This window comes from Ochotona princeps, chromosome 3 (genome assembly GCF_030435755.1).
Source record: "Ochotona princeps isolate mOchPri1 chromosome 3, mOchPri1.hap1, whole genome shotgun sequence".
In the NCBI taxonomy this organism is placed as follows: domain Eukaryota; kingdom Metazoa; phylum Chordata; class Mammalia; order Lagomorpha; family Ochotonidae; genus Ochotona; species Ochotona princeps.
Window position 1 is genome coordinate 60890114 of NC_080834.1, and position 24929 is coordinate 60915042.

At 37.3% G+C, this 24929-nt stretch overlaps 1 protein-coding gene across 3 annotated transcripts in view; it reads left to right on the forward strand.

Moving 5' to 3' along the window:
- Positions 1-424: 424 nt before the first annotated feature.
- The window catches only part of HTR1F (5-hydroxytryptamine receptor 1F), a 132521-nt gene continuing 108016 nt past the window's right edge, over positions 425-24929 (forward strand). Inside the window, exon 1 of one of the 3 annotated variants that reach the window (XM_058661271.1) lies at positions 425-558. The gene's annotated coding sequence lies outside the window, so the exon portion shown is untranslated. The other 2 variants (XM_058661270.1, XM_058661272.1) reach the window with 2 other exon arrangements.

Here is a 24929-nt window from a genome sequence, read left to right on the forward strand (position 1 = left end):
TGTTTTTGTTCTCTTATCCGATAGCTCACCTTATTGTTAGCCACCCAACCAGGATGAAAAGGGCCAGAGGGAAGAAGAAACAAAGATGAAAAAAAAAAAAAAAAAGGAAAGAAAAACGTTTTATCTTAGGTGCTTTCGGAAACGTCATTTCCAGATTCCAAGAACAGATCATCTTCAAGGTATAGGCCAAGTAAAAGCGACCGGGACATTTCTCTCCCCCGCCCTTCTCCACGCACCAGTGGTAACAGAGGGAGGAGACGGATGAGAGAAGAGTCAGAGAAGCGGAAAAGTGAGAGAAGCCAGGGGCGCTCAAGGCAGAAAGAAAGGACAGCAAGGGGCAGGAGCGTTAGGAGCGGTGGAGCGCCCAGTCGCCCACCCTGCGCCGCACTGCCCATACGCGCACTGGCCATACGCGCAGGGCAGCTCCACAGCCTCCTCGAGAGCCGCCGGGAGGCGCCGCAGTCCTCCCCGCCCTGCGGGGTCGCCCCTGCTCGCCTGCGCCACGGCGAGGGGCCACCTTGCCGGCTTCAGCCCACTCCACTGCTAGGCGCGCTACCGGTGAGTGTGCGGATGTGCGCCGAGCTGCAGAAGGAGCGAGGCCCCCGCCCCGGGAGCGCAGGTGGGAAGGCGGGGTGGCCCGGCCAGCCCCGCTCTCCGCGGCCAGGGGTCCGCAGGGGCTGGCTTCAGTGGACTTCCTGCAAGACTTCGACTTGAATGAAACAAGGCAGGATTTCCAGACTCGTCCCGTGTCTTTCCGCCCGCCTTCCTCTGGCTGCCCAGGGGGGTAAAGTTTAGGGGAGAAGGCTCGGTCTGGGCTGAAAGGGAGGAGCCTGGCCCCGGCCCAGGGCCGAGGGGTAGCAGTCCCTGCCCGCGGCGCCCAACTGCGGGCGCAGGCTCTCTGCGCTCCCACCTTGGGGAGCATCTGGGATGGAGAGAGAGAGTGGGCACCCGCGCGAAGCCGGCTCCGGAAGGACGGGAGAGTCTCCGAAGGCATCCCTCAGTGGAGTCTGAGGCGAATAAGATAAATGTGTCGAATGGGGAGAAGTCGGAGATTGGAAATTGGTCGCAGTGTTCCAACTTGATTTCCCGCGGGTACGGATTGCTGAGGTAAAGGGGTAGGAGACAGTTTAAAACTCCCGGCCTCAGCCGACCTAAGCGGCTGCAGGTGCGACCCCCGCAAAGGGTCGCTGCTCCTTGAGGTCCTAAGGGACGTTTGAGCAAAGGAGAACCGGGGTGCCCGAGGGTTCATCTTTAGGGCCCTACACGCAAGGGGCGGGGCGGGGTGGCCTGGAACCGCAGCCGTGTGCCCAGGAAGTTAATGAAATACAGGCAGAGACTGGCATTTGGGGTGCTGCACCTGCCGGATTTGACTTTGGGGTTATTTTCGCCTGTATGAAAGAGATGGCCCCTGACAAAGGGACCAAAGAAGGCAGCCACTGTGCACGTTGGTAGAAAGTTATAGAAACAGACTTCGTTTTTCCTGCACATTAATGACTTCCCCGGGCACCTTGAGGACTGTAATACACTTAAGAGGATCAGTGAAGATGACATAAGCGGGTACCTTACCACATACTACAGTGTGATGTAATTTTAGTAGGTGTGCTATGCTAAGCACCAAAAAAAAAAAAAAAAAAAAAAAAACAATAAAAATTCACCCTGGGTTTCACCTCATTCTATTTACATATGCTCTGAAAATGGCTTTGGTGATATGCGGTGTAAAGGCACTGAAGTGTGTTCTGTCCCATCGTTCTCTGCTTGCCAGGTGGACCGGTCTTCAAGCTGCCTTTCCTTCCTGAGTCAGGAACCAAAGTAAAGCAGAGGTAGACAGGGGTCCCTCTGGGCTTGAAACTGCCTTCTGCTCCCCTCCCTTCTCCGTTCCCCTCAGGGCCAGGCATCACCCCACTGTGTGTCTGTTCCAAGAAAAGTCAAGCTCTTCACTCCTCGCTTTCAAATCCATTTCAAGGTCAGTGCTGAGGAGTGGACATTACTCATTGTTTCAAATCATTCTAAGTTTTGGGAAAAAGTGTTCTTACCGGAACATACTCAAAGGCTTCTAGAACAGATGTTGTACTTGCCTGGTATGTTAGCTTAGGGGTTACCTAATATGAAAAGTAGTATTTATTTTTATACACACAAACACTTTTGCTAGTAGGAATCATTGATGTATACCTCATCCACTTGCCCCCCGCCTTTTTTTTTTAAGAGCTCAAATTATCTTAGGCGGACTTTTCCCTTAACAAATATTCAAAGATTTCTACTTGCTGGAAGACATTAGAGAATAATACCATTTATTGCTAAGTTGCCTCCACTGCCAAATTTTATAAGCAGCTAGAATTGAGTAGCAGCACATTGCCAAAGATAGCTTTTCATTTTATTAGTGAATAAATGCATTATTTAACTAGTTTTATAAAATTTCTAGTCGTGCTTTTCTTTTAATTAGAAAGCTGCTGATAAAAATAATCTCTTTCTAATGAAAATTTTTGTTTTTGGTGTAGAATTGAGTATTTATGTTTTTTTTAAAAAAAACTTAGAAATTAGAAATGAGAAGAAATCAGGTTTCTTATGCAATGAATATGGTCAGTTTTGAATCTAATTAGTTGTTTCGAAAATCACTTCAAGAGTGTTTGAAGGGCACTGTCTGGTGTTCAAGATGAATAGTTAGTACTAGACCTAAACGAATACTGTAAAACATCCTGATGGAACATTGTTTCAACAACCATGGCAGGAGTCTATTTCTGTCTGTATTAAGAGGTGGCAGAGATGCTGGTTGAAGCAGAATAAGTAAGATGCAAGGTTTTGCTTCCTAGTTACTATTAAGTGAAAACATTGCTAATGTTTAGGTGATAGGATCCAAAGACTCCCGGGGATACACAGTAGGGACAAATTCAACACAGAATCACAGTTCCCAGCTCTTGCTATTGGAAGCCTTCACTGTCTGTTCTACCAGTCTGGTATTAGAAAAGCAAGAAATACCAATCTGTGATCTCAAATACAAAGAACCCTTGACGCAAGGAGCCTCAGAACTGACTTCCTGCAACCGACACCCTTGCCCTCAAAAATGTGTGAAGAGAAATGTTTCAGAGCTTGGACGTGAACACAGATAGGCACAGATCATGCCAATGACTGCACATGAGCATTGCAGTGTAGGGGTGAGGGAACTGAGCGGATCTGAGCATCTCGCCTACACATTGGTAGTGTTTTCTTCTCAGAAGTAACACAAAGCTTTTTAACACATGGTACAGAATTTCTGTTCCCTTTTGTGTTCAACTGGGAAGACGTAAAATAATTTTTTTTGCAGGAAACTTTTTTGTTTTTTGGGGGGTTGTTTGTTTTTTGTTTTCCCAAGATCCTCTCTGTTGTGTGATTATCTGTTGAAGGACATGAGGAAGAAATCACTAAAGGTGCTTGTCTTAGACATTAAGTAGATGGATAGCAGTGGAGCTGCAACCGGATTCTGGGTGGATTTGGAGGTGAAGGTGAACAGACTGATGATGGATCAGATGTGATTGCTGATGGAAGGAAAGGAATCAGGCTTATGCCTGGATCGGTGACCAGAGCAACCAGAAAGTGCAGTTGTTACCCACAGAGGTGGAAAGACTAGGAAGGAAAAGTCCAATTTCGAGCAGTTTATTAGCTATCCAGGTGCAAAAGTCACAAGGGTAGTTGGGACAGAGCAGAGAAAAACTCAGAGCTGATAATAAAAATGTGAGTCATAAATGTTAAATTGCATTTAGTACAATGAGGATTTACAAATAGTTTCAGGAGAGAATGTATTTAAGAGATCCAGCTGAGAAAGGAATACTAGGCCAGAATGCTGCAGAGAGTAGGAGTCAAGAGAGGGAGACTGGTAGGGAGCACTCCATGGAACAGGACTATCCAGAAGGAGGTTCAAAAACCACCACCAATCAGGTCTTTTAGGAAGCAAGTGGTGACCAGCTGTGTCTAATGCTCCTAAGGGGTTAAATCATATGAACATAGGGAATGACCTTGGAATTTAACCTTTATAAATGCTATTTCAGTCAAAATGATGATGACAATTTATTGCGAAGGACTGAGAAAAGTTTAGTAACCTTTGGTAGATTCCAGTCCTAGAAATGTATCTTATTGACATACTTACAGTTATACTTGTACTCAAATGAAATAATTTATGCCCAAAGTTACTCTCTATAGCTTTGTACATAAGCAAACAATTGAAAACAATATGACTATATGGAGAAGCAAAATAAACTATGTATATTCATTTGGAAGAATACTATCCAGCTGGTAAAATTATGAAGATAGCTTTCTGTGTATTAAAATGGAGACTTTCAAAGTATAAGCAGGAAGAAAAGTCTCAATGCAGTATACCTGGTATTATACATTTATTAAAGAACAAAGAAAAGTGAACCTATATATTTCTCAAAAAAACAGTAGATAAAAGTGATTTTCCACAGGAGAGATAAAACAGGGCATATTATTGGGAAGAAGGTGAGCTCTTGTAAATATTTTAGCACAGTTAAACTATGTGCACATGGATTACTATTCAAAACTCTAAAAATGACTATATAAATCTGAGAAAGTATTTTTAAGCTAAAATAATAAGAACAAGTAAAAGATGAGCAATGAAGACCAGAATTATAAGTACATCATAACTATTTGAAGTTTTTTAAGAGAAGATTAAAAAAAAAGTGGGATTAAAGGCCATTTGTTCTTTAAGAAGGTGCTGTTCATGCCTGAATTAGACCAGTGAGAATAAAGTCTCAGAAGGTGATTGATTAAAGAAAGTTCCTTTACCAACTGACAGGAGGAGGCATTCCAAGTACCAGTGATAAAGAATACTGACAAGACTAACAGGAAGAATGACACTTCCTGGAAAACCTAGATCTGAATCAATCCTTTGGTCTTTGTTCTGCATTCCTAAAGCTGAGTGATGCCTGTAGAATTTGTATGATCTGTTGAAAGCACTGCTACTTAAAGTTTCAATAACCTGCCATCAAATTTTTCTTACCATTGGATAACATCCACTCCAGTTTCTCTTGGCAGCCGTTACACCAGCCCCTTCCCTCCTAAATTTAGGATTACTCTTCTTGACTGGGGCGTAGGAGTCTCTCAGGAATGAATATCCATGTCAGGTCTCTCACTGTATGTTTATTAACTCAGCTGCTCTTCATTCCTTGTTATCTTGCAGTCAAGCTGACCTCCCTTTCTGCCCTGGATTCCACAGTAGCTCCATTTCAATAAATCTTACTTCATAAACTGTTCTCTTTATCACTTGTAATTTGAATCTCTGCTTAAATATTCCCTTGGCAAATTCTGTTATTCAGATGATACCAATCTCTTCCTTGCAACCAGAACACAACATTAAAATGTGTCATGGTTCTGAGCCCCCCTTGTTGCAAAAGCCTTGGTGCCTCCTCTTGTCTCAGCCTCCAGAAAGAAGAAAACTAATTTTTATTTTCTGTCGTAATTGCTACTCCTCCTATTAACCTCCTGCCACAACCACAGTTTAGTTTCCACTTCTGCCCCTTCATGAAAACCTTTTGACAGTGGTTCCCATATTATTAAATCAGAGGCTACTGATCACCCAAGCCAACTGCTTGGCAACATTTGATGACTTTAACCAGTAACCTCCTCATTCTCTAGGCTCAGAGCTATGGCTCTTCTTCAAGTCTGTGTGCACTCTCTGGTCAGCTTCCTTTGAATTTTACTTCGACATTGGCTAATACTCTTCCTTTATCCATCATAAACTCTTTTCTGTATTTACTTCCATTTTGCTCAAAGGTAAGTTTAAAAACAAACATTTAAGCTATCATGTTTGAGAAAACAAGTGTGCATAGGTACAAATATTTGTGGATACTTCTAAATAATTAACAAACTCATTAAAGCCTATCTCTTCCAGATAGGAATCTCTCCTAGAACATTTCATTGAATAACTCGGCAGCTGCCATAATTTCAGCTGCCATGACTTATTTGAGATTTAAAAAAAAAGAATCGTACTTATCTGTATGTGAGGCTGAATTTCAGCTTCATGGTTTCTCATCAGTGCCCTGCTGCTGGTATATTGAAGTCCCAACCCATATTGTCTTTTTGTTGTTTGTTTTGATTTTTATTGTCTCATAATTCATATTGTCTTAATGACTTTTTTCTGACCTGCACATTGCATTTGTTCTTTAATTTCTTAAGCTTAGTCATATCTGAAAACAGAAATAAATAAAAACAAAATTCCCAGCAATTTTATTAGTGAAACAGCAATATTGTTGCTAATAATTAAGAGATCATAAATAAGAATCTATCAAACAAAGTGATGTTCATTTTAGTTAAATAAGTATTGTCAGCTAAAAGCTTGGAGTTTGAGGTTGATTTTTTTTCTTGGCTTAAAAGGAGGATTATTACGAACATTATAATAATAATTTTTATTTAAAATTTAGAAAGGAAGATTATCAAATATTGAGGAAAAAATTCCCACACTGGAGGATTATCAAGGATTAATCTTAAAGAAAATTGAAGTGGAAATTAAACCCTTACCTATTAACAATATCATTTAATGCCATGACCTAATAGAAGTATGTAACATGCTGAAATGCTACCTTGCGCTTGGAAAAAGCCGCTTCTGTTCTACATGTACAGCCGAAACTTCCCCATTAAACTAAAAATCCTGGAAATCATTACCTTGGATAGATCAATGACCCCAGTCACCATCATAATGTTCGTAGCTCATCTTCATCCCTTAGCTATTTAGGCCATTTACATTCCATATGTCATCAGAGAAACTCACCAAGATTTCTTCCTTTTCAACTTTTATCCACATCTGCACAGATTTTTCCAGTCCATACTCAGTGAATATCTTTATTCTACTTTACTTCCCATTAGTTATCTTAGCATATTAAAAAGGGTCTCACATGGTGGTGTGGAACCTTTTTTAAGTAGACAAAGTTGTACAAATTTATGGGATACCCTGTAGTGTGTGTGTGTGTGTGTGTGTGTGTGTGTGTGATCAAATTACAGCAATATCTGTATTCTCAAACTCATCATTTTTTATTGAAAACAAATTTTTCTATGATCTTTTACTTAATGATAGCCAAGACATGAAACAAATGTATTGGTAGATAAATTTTTTAAAATGTGTTTAGTCAATAGCAGAATACTATTCAATCATAAAAAGATGAAGTTCTATCATTTGCACAGTACGGATGAAAATGGCCTTTGTATGTGCCATCTAAAAAAGCTGATCCTATGGAGACCGGGAGTCAAGTGGGGGTTAGCAGAGGCTGGAAAGAACAGAAATGGAAGGACTAAGGAAACATTGGACTCTTAATACCCTTCCAAACTCATGTCTCTGTATCTGCCCTTTCCCCCATGAACCCTTTGCCTGGTCTTGCCACCGCATTAATTTTAGTGAATAGTCTTTTCCCCCATGATTAAGTACTGTGGTAGCTCCCATTTCATTTGGGGAATAAGGCAGGCCTCTTTCATGTACTCCGATTTACCCACCTTCTTGTTCCAATTCAACCTAGAGAAGTATTCACACTTCTGTTACTAGTGGAGTTCCCCTCTGTTCACTATTTTCTCTTATACATGGAGTTTATGCACCTCTCACCTCTCAATGTCCCACTTCCGCTTGGCAAATTCTGAGTCATTTGTCAGAATGTAGGTGTTTCTTTTTCCTTCCCAGGCTCCTTTTTTTGACAATAAAGCAACCCTCTTTCTACACCAGCTGTGAACCTTTTATAAGCATCTACGCTGTGCTTGTTGTGTTTGTATTTTGTTTGTTTGTCTGTCTCCTCTTGCCAGTAAAGCCACTGAGCCCCTTCAGGCAGGAATTGAGTTTTTGATGATTTTTGTCCACACTGAGTGAATGAACACGGTGCTGGACACAAATAGCATCAAGAGGACACTTCACTGACTCTCGGGTTGCCCAGTTAAGAGCCCCTAACAGCCAAACTTTGTCCCTAAACAGAGGTATGGTTTTCTAGAAATCATCTGATGATTTCTTCTTTCACTGTTCATGTGGCTATCTTTATAGCCACATGATTCTAAAAAATTTAGAAGAATAAAAAAGAACCAAGCAGCTCCCTAACTTAGTCTCTTACTGTCTCCAGGCTGTTTCTCTTACATAAAAAAACCTCTAGGGAAGAAATGTCATTTACTAACCCCCTTAATGTTCAACTGCCTTTATTTTTTTGGACTCAGTGTGAACTAGCATTTCTATAATGATTTTCTTTTTTGAGCTGTGTGATTATACTTTCCTTAAATCAATCTTTCGTGTATTTCAAAACAATAATATTGAATAACATTGTCTCCACTAAGGGCAGGTATTTCGCTCAACCACTGCATACTACATGGAATGTCTGAATCTCATATTGGAGTGCTTGGGTTCAGGTCCTGTTTCACCTTCCAATTCCAGGTTCCTTCTAATGCACGTGCTGGAGGGAGCAGGTGGTGGCCACCCGTCCAGTTTGAGCTCCAGAATCCTGGTTTTTTACCTGTCCCATTCCTGTGGATACTGGAGAATGAACCAACAACTGGAAGTGCTAGCTTGCTCGCACGCTCTCTCTCTCTCTCTCCCTCCAAGTCTTTCATACAAATATAAAGAAATAAAAATTGGTTTTAAAATCTCAAGTTTTTTTTTAATTATTTGTAATGTTTGGAAAATGTATGAAGAAAAAAATATTCTTTGTGTTTGAGCTCAGGGACAGGAAGACAGAGACAAAGAGCAATGCTGTCTGCTGGTTCATTCCCTAACTACCCAAAGTGGCACAGACTGAGCCAACCAAAGCCAAGAGCCACAGCTCAAACCAAGTCTTCCATGTGGGTGACGGGAGCCCCACCACTTGAATCATTACCTGCTTCCTTCCAGCTTGTGCATTAGTAATAAATTATAATTGGCAACGGAGTTGGGATGCAAACCAAGGTCCTTCAATATGGAATGCAGGGTCTTTAACAGGCAGCCAAAGAGCTTCACTAAATGCCTGCTCAGAAAACATAATTTGGTTTTCTAATTGCTGTAGTAAGCAAGATTACTGAGTGCTAATAAGGGTTCAGTTATTACAGCAAAAGGCTAATTTATCTATTAATCAGGGGTAGCTCAATTATATGGCACATGGAACAATAAATTTATCTGTTGCATATTTTGTACCTTTTAGTTAAATAATATTTGGGAAAATTCCAGTTTGGAAAATGGACATTTCAACATTCTGTCTGCATATTATCACGGGCAGCCACTGCAACACAACACTAATAATTCAGAGAGTGCTTTAGGTGTTCTTTGGAATCTTGGCAGCTATGCTTGACAAGCCAAGGATCCTTCAATCTTCTGGTTGATAGAAAAGCAATGAGGCCATCTATTCATACCTTTCATGCCTAAGATTTCATAACTGGATAATATGACTTGAAGTTTTTCTGTTTCAAAAAGGAGCCCGGATTTCAAATGTTCTAAAAGCCATTTTCTTTTCAGTCCTCTCAGAAGTCTGTCTTTCTCCTCTCTTCTCTGGTTATCAGCCACCATCAGTTTCAGAAGTTATCAGAAAAGATGAAGTAATATAACTTCTTTCATAGCTGTATTTTTAGAAATGATCTTCAAATGAGTAGGTTAAAGGTCCTGACAATTTTTATCTTTTTCCTAAAGAAATTTATCAAAATTTATTTCAATTATACACAAATTTCTTTTCCGTGTGCATCATCCTTCATATACCTTTTCACTGAAAACAGTTTCAACCTGTCATTGAACATCATTGCTATCCTCAGGAAGAAAGGAGTAGAAATTTGTCAAACTTTTAATATTTTTCAAAAACATATAGGTTCATTACATCATTTTAAAATTGTAAATAGGCACTCTTTTTGCACTAATTAAGCAAGGTTACATTAAAATTAATATATTGGAACATTTCTTATTCAGAAAAATACAATTTCTAAAATACAAATATGTTAAATTCATACTCTAACATCAGGGAATTAAGTAATAAATGAGTGGTTTAGTTTATGGTGATAGCACATAAAATAGTAGTGGACCTAAGTGAAAGTAGCAGGAATGATCCTTGCCGTGACAGAAGCTTATTGCACATGTAGAAAAAAAAATTAGAACAATATTCCATTAGTACAATCATTGTGCCTTAGGGCACAATGAATTATGTGATGCTTTTCACAGTTGTGTTCCAGTACGTTTCCGTTTTATTTTCACATCTGTGTGGAAATGATTATATCCGTTGTACAGAACAGAGAAGTGATTCCCACAGAGCCTAGGTGGTGTGTCTTACAGTCCTGGGTTAATAATCATGGAAACTGGAACACCAATCAACATGGGCGGTTGACCAGTCTAGCCCCTGCACCCTAAAGTGTGTGAGAAACAACTGTGTGGCCTCTGGAGTCATTTCTAATCTATCGAGCGTTTTTTATGCTAAAATAATAATTTATAACATTTACACCTAAACAAAAAAGCATTTCTTTTGTATGACTTATTTTACAGATTTTTTGAATAAAATAAAAATCCTCTGCAATTACATAGGAAATTCTCAATAGAGCTAAGCATTATATCTTGGTTTTTAAAATATTTGTGTAAATTTAGTCAAATTATGTATTTTTTAAAGATTTATTTACTTTTATTTGAGACACAGATTTTACGCAGAGGGGAAGGAATAGAGAGGTTTTCCATCTGCTGGTTCATTCACCAAGTGTCTGCAATAGCCAGAGCTAAGCTAATCCAAAGCTGAGAGACAAGAGCTTCTGCTGGGTCTCCCATGTGCAGGATCCCAGAGACTTGGGCTGTTTTTTCAGGCCATAAGCAGAGAGCAGGATTGGAAGTGGAGTAGCTGGACACGAACCAGTGCCCATATGGGATGCCAGCACCATGGGGCAGAGGATTAACTTGATGTGCCATCATTCTGGCAAATATATATAATACAATATATAAATATAAATAAATTAATAAGATATAAATATCTATTAAAATAAATATAAACATATACAACAATATATACAATAAACATGTGTGTTAACATGTATATATGATATGTATATGTTAATACAATAAGCATATACATATACAAATTCTTGTTGACTTGGCATTTTTTTCATTTGGTTATAAGGCTGAACATAATATTTTTAATTTTGTGATCATCTGAATTTTTTTTTGTTGAATTTTTTGGCAGAGCTTTTTTCTCACATCATTCCAGATTTGTTTATGTTTTTGTGAACTTTTGCCTTTCAAGAATTGCAGATTCTAGGAATGGATGTTTGCTGAAGTAGTTATTACATTAGATGCCTTCATTCTATATTGGAGTGCTTTCTGTTCTAGCTTCCTGCTAATGCAACCCAATGAGGCAGCAGATGATGACTCAGATGTTTGGTTCCCTGTCACACACATGTGGAAACCAGATTGAGCTCCATCTCTTAACTTTGGTCTGGTGCAGCTCCATCTATTCCAGGCATTTAGGAATAAACCAGCAGAGGGGAAAACCCTTCTCACGCATACACACCACACACACACACCACACCACACCACACCACACACACCACACCACACACACACACCACACCACACACACACACACACCACACACACACACACAGTCTGTCTACTAAATAAATCAAGTAAATCCATAATGATTTCGAAAATGGAAGTTTGCAAATTCTTCACTTGCTCATATCTTTGATTTTATTTGAAAGTAATTATTGATGGCATATACATTTACATTTTATATGGTTCAGCATTTCAGGTTTTTTAGCTTGATTGGATTTTTATGTCATGAAATCAAAAGTAAGTTTACACAAAAAAAAAACCTAAAATAAATAAACAACAGAAAGTAGAACTTGAAATCTGACAGGAAAGAGCTGGCATGGATTGGCTCATGCCTCGCTGGGTGGGTCACAAAGATTAGTTTTACTCCTCACCATGGTGTTGAGGATTTTCCTGCACACCCCCCCCCAAAAAAAAAAAATGTTCTGCACCTAAAATGTTGACATATATCTTGTTAGAGTTACAAGCCAGTCTGGATTATCCTAAAATCTGCCAAGATCAGCAAAATTTTACTTCAACACAACAACTGGCTAAATACTAAGATGAAATGGACACGAAACAGCTGAATGGTGCCTTATGGCCATTTTAAGGTATAGAGCAGCCGGTCCTGTATATGAGCTAAATTGAAATGTCAATGAGCTAATCATAGGTTGTGGCTAGGACTTGTTTTCCTTTTTTTTTTTTTTTTTTTTTTTTTATTTATTTTTTTTCTTTTTAATACACTGGTTACTCAAAACCATGTCAACTCCATAACATTGCAAATTGCTGTTGATGTTATACTGGGACTCTTAATTGACTGTGATGATATTCTGCCAGCTCAAACTTCAGACCAGAAAAGGTCTCCCCAAGAAACTGTTCAACCAATCTGGACAATAAGTAGCTGGACTCTATGCTTGGTATATGTTTGCAATGAAAGAATCTTGATTGAATTTGAACTGTAATACTGCATCAAGGTGGAGGAATCCACCGGGGGGAGGGGAGGGGGAGGGAGGGGGGGATACCCAGAGCCTATGAAACTGTCACATAATGCAAAATAATTAACAATAAAAAAAAAAAAATCCTAAAAAAAAAAAAAGTAAGTTTACAATCTTCAACAGCAAACATATTTTGCTCATTTTTAAATTTAAATTTTATTATTCAATTTAGCTTTTTGATCCTATTTATAAATGATGTGTTCTGAGTTTTTGTTGTGTTTTTTTTTCCTAAAGAATCGGTAGGTTATCTTAATATGGCCAGAATAAATTATTCATGCTAGTCCACTGGTATGAAATATTATCATTATCATCTAAGTGTTATATATCAAATTAGTCCCATCTAATTGTTCTCTTTTGAATGCTGCATAAGACATGTTCCTACCATCAGCTGTCATAAGAAACAGTTTATGATTTGCTATTTATTTTCACTTAATAAGCATAGGGAATTTTGTGATGTATCAAAAATATAAGATTTTTATTAGAATAGCTTTTTTAAATAATGGACTGTGAAATGACTGATTAGACTTTCCACAAAGCATTTCAGAACCTCTTAACTTGTGTAGTTCTTATTTCACTTCCGTCAGGAAAATTTTATATGTGATTCCCTATGGGTTTTGTGAATTTGCTATTTGAGTTTTTCTTAGGTATTTTGTACTAAATATTTTTCATGTCTTTGACATCTTTCTTTGGCAATGGCTAGTTTACAGGGAAGTTAAGATTTTTACTTATTCTTCTTACATATATTCAATTTGTTAAATGAATATTTACATGAATGCATTTTTGTAGGTGTATTTATGCAGATATTTCACTAGGCTTATCATACATCTTTCTCAACATTATAAACCGAATGATATGCCTCTAAATTGTAACTTTCCTCTTGTTTAAAATATTGTTTTAAAGATGTTATTCTTAAAGGCAAAATTTGAAATTGCCTTTATGTAATATTTTTAAAATTTTATTTCTTTAAAGTCAACCCACTTCATGACACAGACTTAGGAACATAGCAATGCTTTCTACCCTGGCCCACTCCTACCCTCGTTCTGCCATGTACCCTCCTCCTTCCTTGTTCCTTTTTTTTCTAACTTTTGCAATAGCATACTCTCAGTTCACTGCACCATGTTAGGACAACACTTTGCACTGAGTAAAGAATTCACCAGGTAGTAAGAAGGGGGAAAAAAGCACTGTTCCTTAAAGAATATAGACAAAGACTGCAAACAATCAAATCTAAGAATGCCACTCTCATTCACAAGGGTGCCACATTTTTATCACAGTTTACTACTAGAAGTAAGCATCAATTAAGAATAAACAAAAAATTCATTCTTTTTTAGAATTGATTTTTAAAAATATTTTTAGTTGACACATACTTTTAGCATGAAATTATGATCAGAAAAATGTAGCAAGCAGGATTTCCAACTGAGATGTTTAAGGTGCTCTTTCTGGTATATCTTGTATGGTTAATTTATGAAAACCTCCACTGCACGCTTAAAACACACAGACACCATCTTAGCCACCAAATATTCAAGCTAAAGTTGAAAGTTCTATTTAAAACTTCCACATGGGGGCCCCACACGATAGCCTAGCGGCCAAAGTCCTCACCTTATGCATACCAGGATCCCATATGGGCACAGGTTCTAATCGCAGCAACCCTGCTTCCCATCCAGCTCCCTGCTTGTGGCCTAGGAAAGTAGTCAGTCGAGAACAACCCAGAGCCTTGGGACCCTGCACCTGTGTGGGAGACCTGAGAAAGACTCTAGGTTCTTGGCTTGGGATCCGCACAATTCTGGCCTTTGCAGTCACTTGGGGAGTGAATCATTGGACAGAAGATCTTCCTCTCTGTCTCTCCTCCTCTCTGTATATCTGACTTTCCAATAAAAAAAAAAACTTCCACATTAATTTACTTTTTATGAGATTCATTAGTCTGCATCTATAGTAATATCAACGTTCTGTATCTTATTTAATTTATGCTTATTTGTATTTATTGTGTTTATTTACAGTTGTGGAGTACTTAAAATATTTGATTCTTTGATTTTGTTGTATGAAATATACTTCATTTATCTATTTTATTGAATTTAACTGATCTAATATTATTCTTATTATCCTCTCTTTAGCTTGTCTGAAATTTGTTTTCTGAGACTTTTCTAAGAAATTTTAAGCAAAGTAGTATTTGTTTTATTTTTAACTCCATCTGAATATCACTGTGGTTATTTTTCCCTTTGACTATTTGATATCAAAATGTTTTAATCGAATAATCCATTCCATATCTAAATCAATTAATTTTCAATATTTTGTTTCTTTGCTATTTTGTCACATATTTTTTAACTTGCCATTATCTTTTGTAATGACTGGTAATTTGTTGATTTTTTTTTTCTTTGAGAGAAAAATCTTGCTTGAAAATTTGACTTTATAATACAGTGAAGTTTATATGGGTTCAGTTAGAAATTGATAAAATGCCATTGTTTGAATTTCTTAGTATTTTCAAGATCTTGAAGCTAGACAGAAAGTGGAAAGGAAAATAGCACTAAAAACAAATAGTTGTCCTCAAAATGTCATCATATATCTAATGTGATGTTTCTGTTTTTACCACAGTAAACTTTGTGGTGCCTCGTATCACACATATCTAGTTAATATCTGGATACAGGCAGATAGCAAACTTAGGAATAAGACATCACATCCTTCTCCCAAATTTCTTCTGTTCTCATGTGTTGACCTGTTCCTTTAGCATGTGGAAGAATGGATCTACCAACTTTACTTACCTTTTGAAGCATATAGATTGAAAAATTGCTGTATTTCCCTCCCATGTGATTTCTGAAAACTTGCTCACACTGCTTTAAGAGGAAATCCTGAAATTCTGTCCAGGATAATATCAAGTGTTCATTCTGCAATGGTTTGGTTATTTCCTCCTTTATAGAGTTATGAATTTTTCATTATGAAGTCAGGTGGGTGAGCAACTGAAGACAATCTTGAAAATAAATTCCTTGTTTATGTCTTATGACCTGGTTTCTATATCATATGAAGAAGGAAAATAATAACTGCACAAGAGCTCTTAATGTTAAACACATGAGCAACCCATGTGTGCATTAAGCACAAATCTCAGACAGATTAGCTTAGAATACTCTTCTCTTATTCTTCCCTAAATAACCTGACATTTTTAAGTACCAGTGAAACGTAGATGAAATTCTAGTAAATAATATTGATTTATAATTTATCAACTTATTTTTTCATATACTTCAGGAGGCTTACACTATACTTATTTAGATTCATAAATAGGAAATAATTTAAATTATTTATGAATCATGATCACAGATTTGTGGACTGCCTACAGTCTTCTCCCTAAATGATTGGCCTCTCAATGATTAACTATAGATATGTCATTGAGGTTCAGTTGCTTTTAAGGCATTTAATAGAGTTCTTTTGTAAAAAAAAAAAAAAATAATAACAGCAATAATAACACATAAATAAGTAGAAATTAATCCCTATAGACAAAATACTTGAATATGGTATTCCTAGGCATTGCCCAGGTACTATCAAATGCCTGCTGATGAAATCTGAGCTCTGAAAGTAATAGATAATGGCAAAGCAAAGGAATTAATATTAAAAAATGTAAAACAATGTTTTAAAGATTCTCACTGAAAATATTTTGTCCATTAGTGTTGCTGTAACATTATCAACCCACTGGGGAAGAAAGGAAGATGTTGATTCATTGAATGTGTCAATTTTCATATTGTAGATACTCCCAATGATCAATTTCAAGTTATCATCATGGAGTCACAGAATATAGTCAGAAAGAAATGTCAGTGACTATGATGAGCCAGAAACAGTCAGTGCCAGAAAAACCAGTGCAGCTTATGGCATTGGAAAAGCTGTTGCTGCTCTGTAAGACCTAAATGCTTCAGGGTACCTTGTTTGCCTGCATCACCATGTTTAATCCAACAGTGTTCACAGTAGCTAAAATGTGGAGTCAACCAAGGCGTCCATCATCAGATGAATGGATAAAGAAAATGCGACACACATGCATGTGTGTGCACACATGCAGTGGAATGTTATTTAGCTATAAAAAGTAATGAAAGTATCATTTACGGCAAAAGGGACTTAGCTATCTTGAAACTAGGAATTGTGATGCCTTAACATATCCATGGTCTCTTGTGGTGCTGTGACAATATTAGAGCCATTATTATCCATATCTGATGGGGATGTCTTTGATTTTTTTTTTTTTGGAGTTGCCTTGAAACCATAAGTTGTTTTGGGTAGTATGGATATTTTGATGATATTAATTCTTCTAATACATTAGCATGGTAGATGTTTCCAATTTCTTGTTTGTCTTCTATTCCTTTCCTTAATGTTTTTTTTAATTTTCATTATAGAGTTTTTTCACAGCCTTGGTTCAATTTGTCTTGAGGTTTTTAAAACTTTTTGTAGCTATTGGTAATGGTGCTAATCTTACAATTCTTCCTTAGCAATGGAGTTATTTGAATATTCAAAGGATACTGATTTTTGTGTTAATCTGCATCCTGCAACTTGGTCAAATCCCGTTCTAAGTTGCACTACTCTTAGTGGACTCTTGGGTTCTTGGTGGATAGGACCATCTCATCTGCAAACATGAACATTTTAATTTCTCTTTCCCATTTGCACCTTTGAGTTTTTTCTCTTCTAATGACTCTAGATAAAACTCCCAGAACTGTATTAAATAGGAGCGGTGAGAATTGGCATCCTCATTTGGTTTCAGATCATAGCAGAAATGCTTTCAGCTTTTATCCATTCAGTGTGATACTGGCTGTGGTTTCTATACAGATTTCCTTAAGGCTTGTATCATGAAAGGATGTTGCATTTTATCAAAGATTTTTCTTCACCTATTGAGAAAATTGAAGTGTTTTATTCATCAATCTGTTATTAACTGTTATAATCACGTTTATTAACTAGTGTGTGTTGAGCTGTCTGCATGTAAAGAATAAATCTCACTTGATCTGGGTGAATGATCTTTCTGCTACGTTGTTGGATTCAACTAGCTAGCTTTTGTTGAGGATTTTTCATTCTATATTTAGCAGTGATATTGGCCCACAATTCTCTTTCTTGTATCGTTTTCTGGATTTGGAATTAATGTGATGCTGGCCTTATAGGGTCTTGGGAGGATTCCATTTCTTGGTATGCTTTTGAGTCATGTGGGAAGAATTTGTATTAGTCCTTTTTAAATAGTCTGTCAGAATTCAGCTCTGAAGCAGTCCAGTCCTGGGTTTGCTTTATATTGAAGCCCTTATAACTGACTCAAGATCTTTCTTGGTTATTAGTCTACTTAAGTTTCTGCTTCATGACTCAATTTTGGTATATTGTATGTGTCCAGAAATCTATCCATTTGTTTAATTAGCAAATTTAGCTAATTTGCTGACATACCTGTTTGCACCAATTTCTGATGACTCTTTATATAATATATGTAGCTACATTTCCCTTTATATCTGATTTTATTGCTTGAGTCTTCTTTTTCAATTGGTTGGTCCATTGGTGTAGCAATTTTGTTTTATCAAAACAGCAGTTCAACTTTTGCACCATTTTTTGTTTCAAATTTGTTTATTTCTTCTCTGATTTTATTATTTTTTCTCCCTTTTTCTTGTTTTTTTCAATCCTTGAGATACATTTATAAATTACTTGATGACTTTACAATTTCTTAATGTGGGAACTAATTTCTAAAAACTTTATTATGAAAATTGCTTTTGTGGATCTGGAGCAGTAGCCTAGTGGCTAAAGTCCTCACCTTACATGCACCAGGATCCCACATGGCCACCGGTTCTAATCTCGGCAGCCCCTTTCCATCCAGCTCCCTGCTTGTGGCCTGGGAAAGCAGTTGAGGATGGGCCAAAGCCTTGGGATCCTACACCTGCATGGGAGACCCAGAAGAGACTCCTGGCTCCTGGCTTCAGATCAGGTCTGCTCCGGCCATTGTGGTCACTTGGGGAGTGAATCATCAGGCAGATCTTTCTTTGTCTCTCCTCCTCTCGGTGTATCTGACTTTCTAATAAAATGAAGAAAGAAGTAAATCTTTTTAAAAATTGCTTTTGTGTATCCCATAAGTTTTCAGTTTTCATGTTATATAGTAATCGATTTAATTCAAGAAATTTTTTATTTCCCTTTTGATTTCTTCTATGCCCTATTGTTCATTCAGCAGAAGATTGTCCAGATTCCATGTTTTTGTATTTTCTAAGTCATTACCTTGAAGCTTCATTTCCTGGTAGTCAGAAAAGCCACATGGTATTGTAATGTTTGTGAAATGACCGAGACTTGCTTTATGGCCTATCACAGGGTCAAATCTAGAGAATGTTCCATGTACTGATGAAAATAAACTTGGATTCTGCTGCTGTGGGATACGATTTTCTGTGGATCTTAATTAGGTGCATTTGTTCCAGAGTACAGATTAGTTCTGTTGCTCATTTGTTGATTTTCTTCCCTATTTGATCTATCTATTGATGGAAGGGTCGCTGATGTCCCCCGTTATTACTGTATCAGAGTTTGTGTCTCCCTTTAGAGCCATATATTTTTTTAAAAGCTGGATGTCCTACGATGGGAGCATCTACCTTTATTATAGTCACTTCTTCCTGTTTACTCAATCCCTTCTCATTATATAATGCCTTTCTTTGACTTTTTTTCTATTAAAATCTTTTTGTTTTTACTTCTTTTTATTATTATCATTTTATGATACAGTTTCATAGGCCCTGGGATTTCCTTATCTCCTCCCCAGCTCTCTCCCCCACCCACTGACTTCCTCTGTATCAAGACTCTTGTAATAGTTTCTAACAGTTTTTGTGTTACAGTCTATTTCCCTGTGATACTGGATGTGCAGAGGGACATCAAAGTTAGCATGGTAGATCTCTCTTTTCATCAGTAGGGGGGAAGGGTATTAACTCCTTGGTTGGTGTGCTCATAGACTTACCGCCTTTCTGCCAATGTGTGCCAACTAACCAGAGTGAGCCCACTGTGCAGCACATGCCATGCATGCAAGTACATGAGCTGCACAAAGTATCTGTGCACTCCTCAGTTTGAACATGCAGCCCTCTGTAATTACCTACCTCAGGCACTCAAGGAAGCCAGACAGGGTGATTGATTAGAGATCTAGCCATACCCTATACCCTATGTTGTATTCACAGAATCCCCACAATGATAGAGTGCAGATCTCCCACAGTCACAGGGAACAGTGGATCCACTCAGCCTCAGAGCTCCCCCACCTGCGGAGACAACCCGAACATTGTCATGGCCAGCCGCATGCACAGTAGAAATTGATTGATACTCTTCCTTGTGGAGTAGGTGCCTTGTCAGAGTTCAGAGTGGGGAGTTCTTCATAGGTGTAAGTGGGTGTCCTCTACCCTACCCCTGACTCAGGCCAGACACAGAGACAGGGGGACCATGGATTTGTCCCTCAGATAAAGTCCTACAGTCCCATACAGGCTGCTGCAGCCTCAGCTCACTTTATTAATGCATCACTTCCTGCCTGCTATACACTGTGTACACTTGCGGTGGGAAGGAAGAAAGCTACATGCTTTCCCTTCATAGGGTTAGGTGGGTATTCTGCCCTCACCTACAGCTCCAGGCTGGATTGAAGTCAGTGGGGTCCACAAGGTTCTCTCTCAGACCTTGTGCCCAGGGATCTGGGCTGCTTCAAGTGTTCTTCACCTTGCTCTATGAAGACTGTGTCCCCTCTTGCCACCAGCTGCAAGAGTCACCAACAGTGTCCCTCTAGCTGCTGAGTTTAGCATCCCTGTCCTCCATTGCAGCTATGTTCTTTCTGTAGAATTTCCACTTCAAGATTCTCACCAGCTTTCCCTGGATATGGCATTCCTTCCCTCTTCTTCTGTTGTCCTCCCATGGTCAAAATCAACATGTCTTTCCCTTTTCAGTCATCTTGGTTCCCGTATTTTTTTCTTGTGGCTGAGTAAAAGCCCATCACATATGTATGCCACTTTTTTAATCCATTCATCAACTGATGGCCGTACAAATTGATTCTATATCTTAGCTTTTGTGGATTGCTATAAACATAAGACTACATGCATCTCTTTAACATGCTAATTTCATTCCTTTTGGATATACTCCCAGGAGTGGCAGAGTTGGGTCAGATGTTGTATCTATTTTTATTTTTCTGAATAATCGCAATACTTTTTTCTATAATAACTGTCAGTTTGTATTTCCACTGCCAGTGTACTAAGGTGCCTTTGTCTCCACAACCTTGCTATCATCTGCTGCATTTTTCATTTTTGTATAGTAGTCCATACAGTGAATTAACACCCCATTATGGCTTTGTCTGTCCCAAATGGCCAGTCATCTTGAGCATTTTTTCATGTGTCTGTTATCTTGTGAAAGATACCGTTTCCCATTTCTTAACTAGATTTTGTGCTTTCATGTTGTTAACTTTCTTGAATTCCTTGTATATTCTAAATATTTATTCTTTATCAAATATGGTTTGCAAATATATTCTTTCATCCTGCTGGTTGCCTCTTTGCTTTGTCTTTCCTTTGCTTTGCAGAAACTTCCTAACTATCTCACTTGTCTGTGTTTTGTTTTGTTGCCCATGTTTCTGGGGTCATAAGCATTTACCTCAGCCAATGTCTTACAGAATTTCCCTATAGTTTATTCTATCAGTTTGATGGTTTCAAATTTAAAGATAAGATCCTTAATCCATTGTGATGGGTTTTCATACAGTATGTGAGATAATGGTCTTGTTTTAAACTTCTGCATGTGGAAATCCAATCTCCCAAATGCATTTTTTAAATATATTGTCTTTCTCCAGGGATATATATTTAGGTTATTTTTTCAGTCAAGGCTTAATTGGCTGTAGATACTTAGGTTAATGTCTCGAGTTTCTATTCTGTTCCACCATCTACATGTCTATTTTTGTTCTAGTACTACATTGGTTTGATTACAATATTGCTTTACTATATCTTGAAATCTGATATTGTGATACTTCTGGCTTAGCATTTATAGTTTAAGATTGCTTTAGTTATTTTGGATGTCTTGTGTTTCCATAAGAAGGTTAAAATGTCTTTTTCTAATTCTATGAAGAATGTCCTTGAAATTTTGCATAGAAACTAAATTGCTTTGAGTGATAATGAGCATTTCAATGATATTAATTATCTGAATTCATGAACAAGGAAAACGTTTTCCATTTGGGGAAGGCTTCATCTATTTCACCCATTTGTTGTAATGTTCACTGCAGAGATTTTCACATCCTTGTTTGCATTTATGCCAAAGTATTTAAGGGTTTTGTGGTAGCCATTGTGAACAGAGCTGATCTTTTTCAGGCAGAGAGCATTGTTGGTGGATAAAACTGATATTGACTTTTGTGTGTTGATTTTATAGACTGAAACTTTTGTTGCCACATTGTCTTGTGAGTTCCAGTAGTCTCTTATTGAAGTGTTTTGACACTTCTATGTAATAGATCATGTAAGCATGTGTAATTTGAATACTTTCTTCCAAATTTGTGTCCCCCTGATTTGTTTTTCTTGCCTAATAGCTCTGGCTAAAAACTCCAGAACTATATGGAATAAAAGTGATGAAAATGGGCATCCTTGTCTGGTTTTAGATCTTAGTGGAGATGTTTCCTTCTTTTTTCCATATTATGCTGCCTGTGAGTATATGATACTTTTTTTAAATTCTTATTAGAATAATTCTTTTATTATTCTTCATCCAATGTTTTAACATTTTTATCATTAAATGATATTGTAATTTATGAAATTCTTTCTCTGCATCTAATGAGATAGTTATACATTTTTATAATTCATTTTGTTGACATCATATAATATGTTTATTTCTGTATGTTGAGCATATGTTGGGTGTTCTTTTTCATGTGTTATGGGATTCAATTTGTTACTATTTTGTTGAGGAGTTTTGCATTTATATTCAATGAGGATATTGGTCTAATGTTGTTCTGTCCATGGTTTTGGAAATAAGGTAATGCTGTCTTCATAACGTGAGTATAGAAAGGTTCCTTCCCTTTCAATTGATTTGAATAGTTTAAAAAGAAGTGTGTCAGTTATACTTGGAAATTTTTGCAGAATTCAGCAGTGAAGCCACTCATTCCTGCAGGTTCTTTATTTTTGATTCAGCCTTAGTCATGAATATTGTTGATTCATCTTCTGTATGGTTTTGTATCTCAATTTTGATAAATTACATAAGCCTAGAAATTTGCTCATTTCTTCTGCATTTTCCAACATGCTGACATATAGATATCTGTAATGGTTTCTAGTTTGGTTGTGTTTGTTTGTTTGCATTTGCTGTGTTATCAGTTGTAGCATCTTCCTTGTTCATTTTATTAATTTGGATCTTCTACTTTCCATTTTTTAGTCGGGCCAATGATTGACCAATTTTTTTATTATTTCAAAATCAGCTACTCATTTCACTTCCCTTTCATGGAGCACTTTTAATTTCTATTTTGTTTATTTCAGGCCCAATTTTTACTGTTTCTTTCCTTCTATTAATTTGAGGGGTTTTTCTCCTACTTGTTCTATGGCTTGAAATACATTGTTGTATCTTTTGCTATCTTTCCCTTTCCATATTTTTCTAATATAGTCACACGCTATAAACATCCCTCATAACACTATTTTTGCAGTTTGGGTTAAGTATTTATATGTTGTGTTTTCAATTTCATTTATTTAAACTACTTTTTATTTCCCATTTGGTTCTTACATAACATACACTTTATTCGGGATCATGTTTTTCCACCTAAATAATTGTATGGGGTTGGGTTTTTTTTAGAATTTTATTGTTAATCTTCAGCTTCATTTCTTTACAACAAGAAAAGACATGCAATGTTATTTCAGGTTTTTTTCTTCAATCTTATCAGGCTCATCTCATGACCTAATATATAATCTATCCTAGAGAATATTTCATGCACTGATGAAAGCAACATATATCCTGAAGCTGTTGGACAAGGTGTTTTATACATAACTGTCCATTTGGTCTATAGTGTAGATTAACCTTGGAGCTTCTTACTGGCTAATGAAAGTGGGGTATTGATGTCTCCCATTAATATTGCATTGGAGCCATGTCTTCCTTTAAGTCCGCTAAGATTTGTTTTGGAGAACCTGGTGTCCTATCATTTAGTGCATATACATTTACACATCTTATTGTGAGTTGATCCCTAATTCATTATAAAAGCTGAATGCTTTTCTTTGTTTTTGTACATAATGCTTCCTTAAGTATAATTGTAAGGAAGGTTGGCCAGGTGTTGACAGAATCTTTTAACTTTTCCTTGTCTTGGAAGGTCATTATTTCAAAATCATTTATAAATGAGAGCTTAGCTTGTGAAGCATTCTGGATTGGCAGTTTATTTTCTTCCAGAATTTGGGCTATATCTCTATTTTCTTCTGTTGAGAAATTTGCTTACAATCTGTTAAGAATTTCTTTAAAAGAGACCAGGCATTTCTCTCTTGCAAATTATGGCATTTTAAATATGAATGTTTAACTATAATGTGTCATGTTGAGCATTTTCCCAATCAGGCCTGTCTGTGGTTCTATGCACTGTTTGGATGTCCATATCATTTGAGAAAATTTTCTGCTGTTTTTTCCTGATATGGTTTCCTAAACCATTCTTTTCTATTCCTTTAGTAAACCCTGATTCATCTATGGTCTTTTAATGATATCTCACCAGCCTCAAACACTGTTTTTTTGTTCTATTTTTTTTTCTTTTTCTTTTTTCCTTGTTTTGGTTCTAGTTGAGATATTTAAATAAATGTGTCTGCTGGTCCCAAATTATTTCTTCCACTTCGTCAAGTTTATTGTTAAAGATTTTCACTGTATTTTTATTGACTTACTGAATGCTTCATTTCTGATGTTTCTGTTTAGTTGTTTTTCATTATTTCTATCTCTTTATACAACTTCACATCCATGTCATTTACTGATTTCCAAACTTTATTTAACTGGTTGTCTTAATTTATGGGTATCAGTACAATCATTCTTTTGAATTAGTTTGCAGGTATTTCATTAGCCTTCCCCTTTCAACAGACCAATATTAACATATTGTTGTGTTCATTGTGCTCCTTGTAGGGAGTCATCATGTTGCCTTCTTTTTTCATGTTTCCTGTGTTTCCTTGTTGATTCTTATGCATCCTGGGTATCTTGTTTCTTTCATTCTGAAGGGTTTTTTTCATTGAAGTCCTCACTCTTACAGATTTCCTGCTGTACCAGTTCAGATTTACAGTTGAGCTCTTTCGTGTATGTTGGTTAGGGTCAGGGAGATCAGGTCAACATTTGAGGGTGGGGGGACGAGATTATTGAGTTTTTCCCAAGCTGGACATCATGTAGCACCTCTGATTACAGTGACTGGGAGAGAGGAAATGTTGAAGCCAATTGGTTTGTTGAAAGTCCCGGTTTTTCTCTGTGCCAAGGTTAAATAGCTAATTCACAGCTTAGAGTGGGCACACTGTGCCAAGGCCCTTCTCCCATGCAGGCACCATCCAGAGCACTGATTCATTCTATATTGTGTCTCCTGA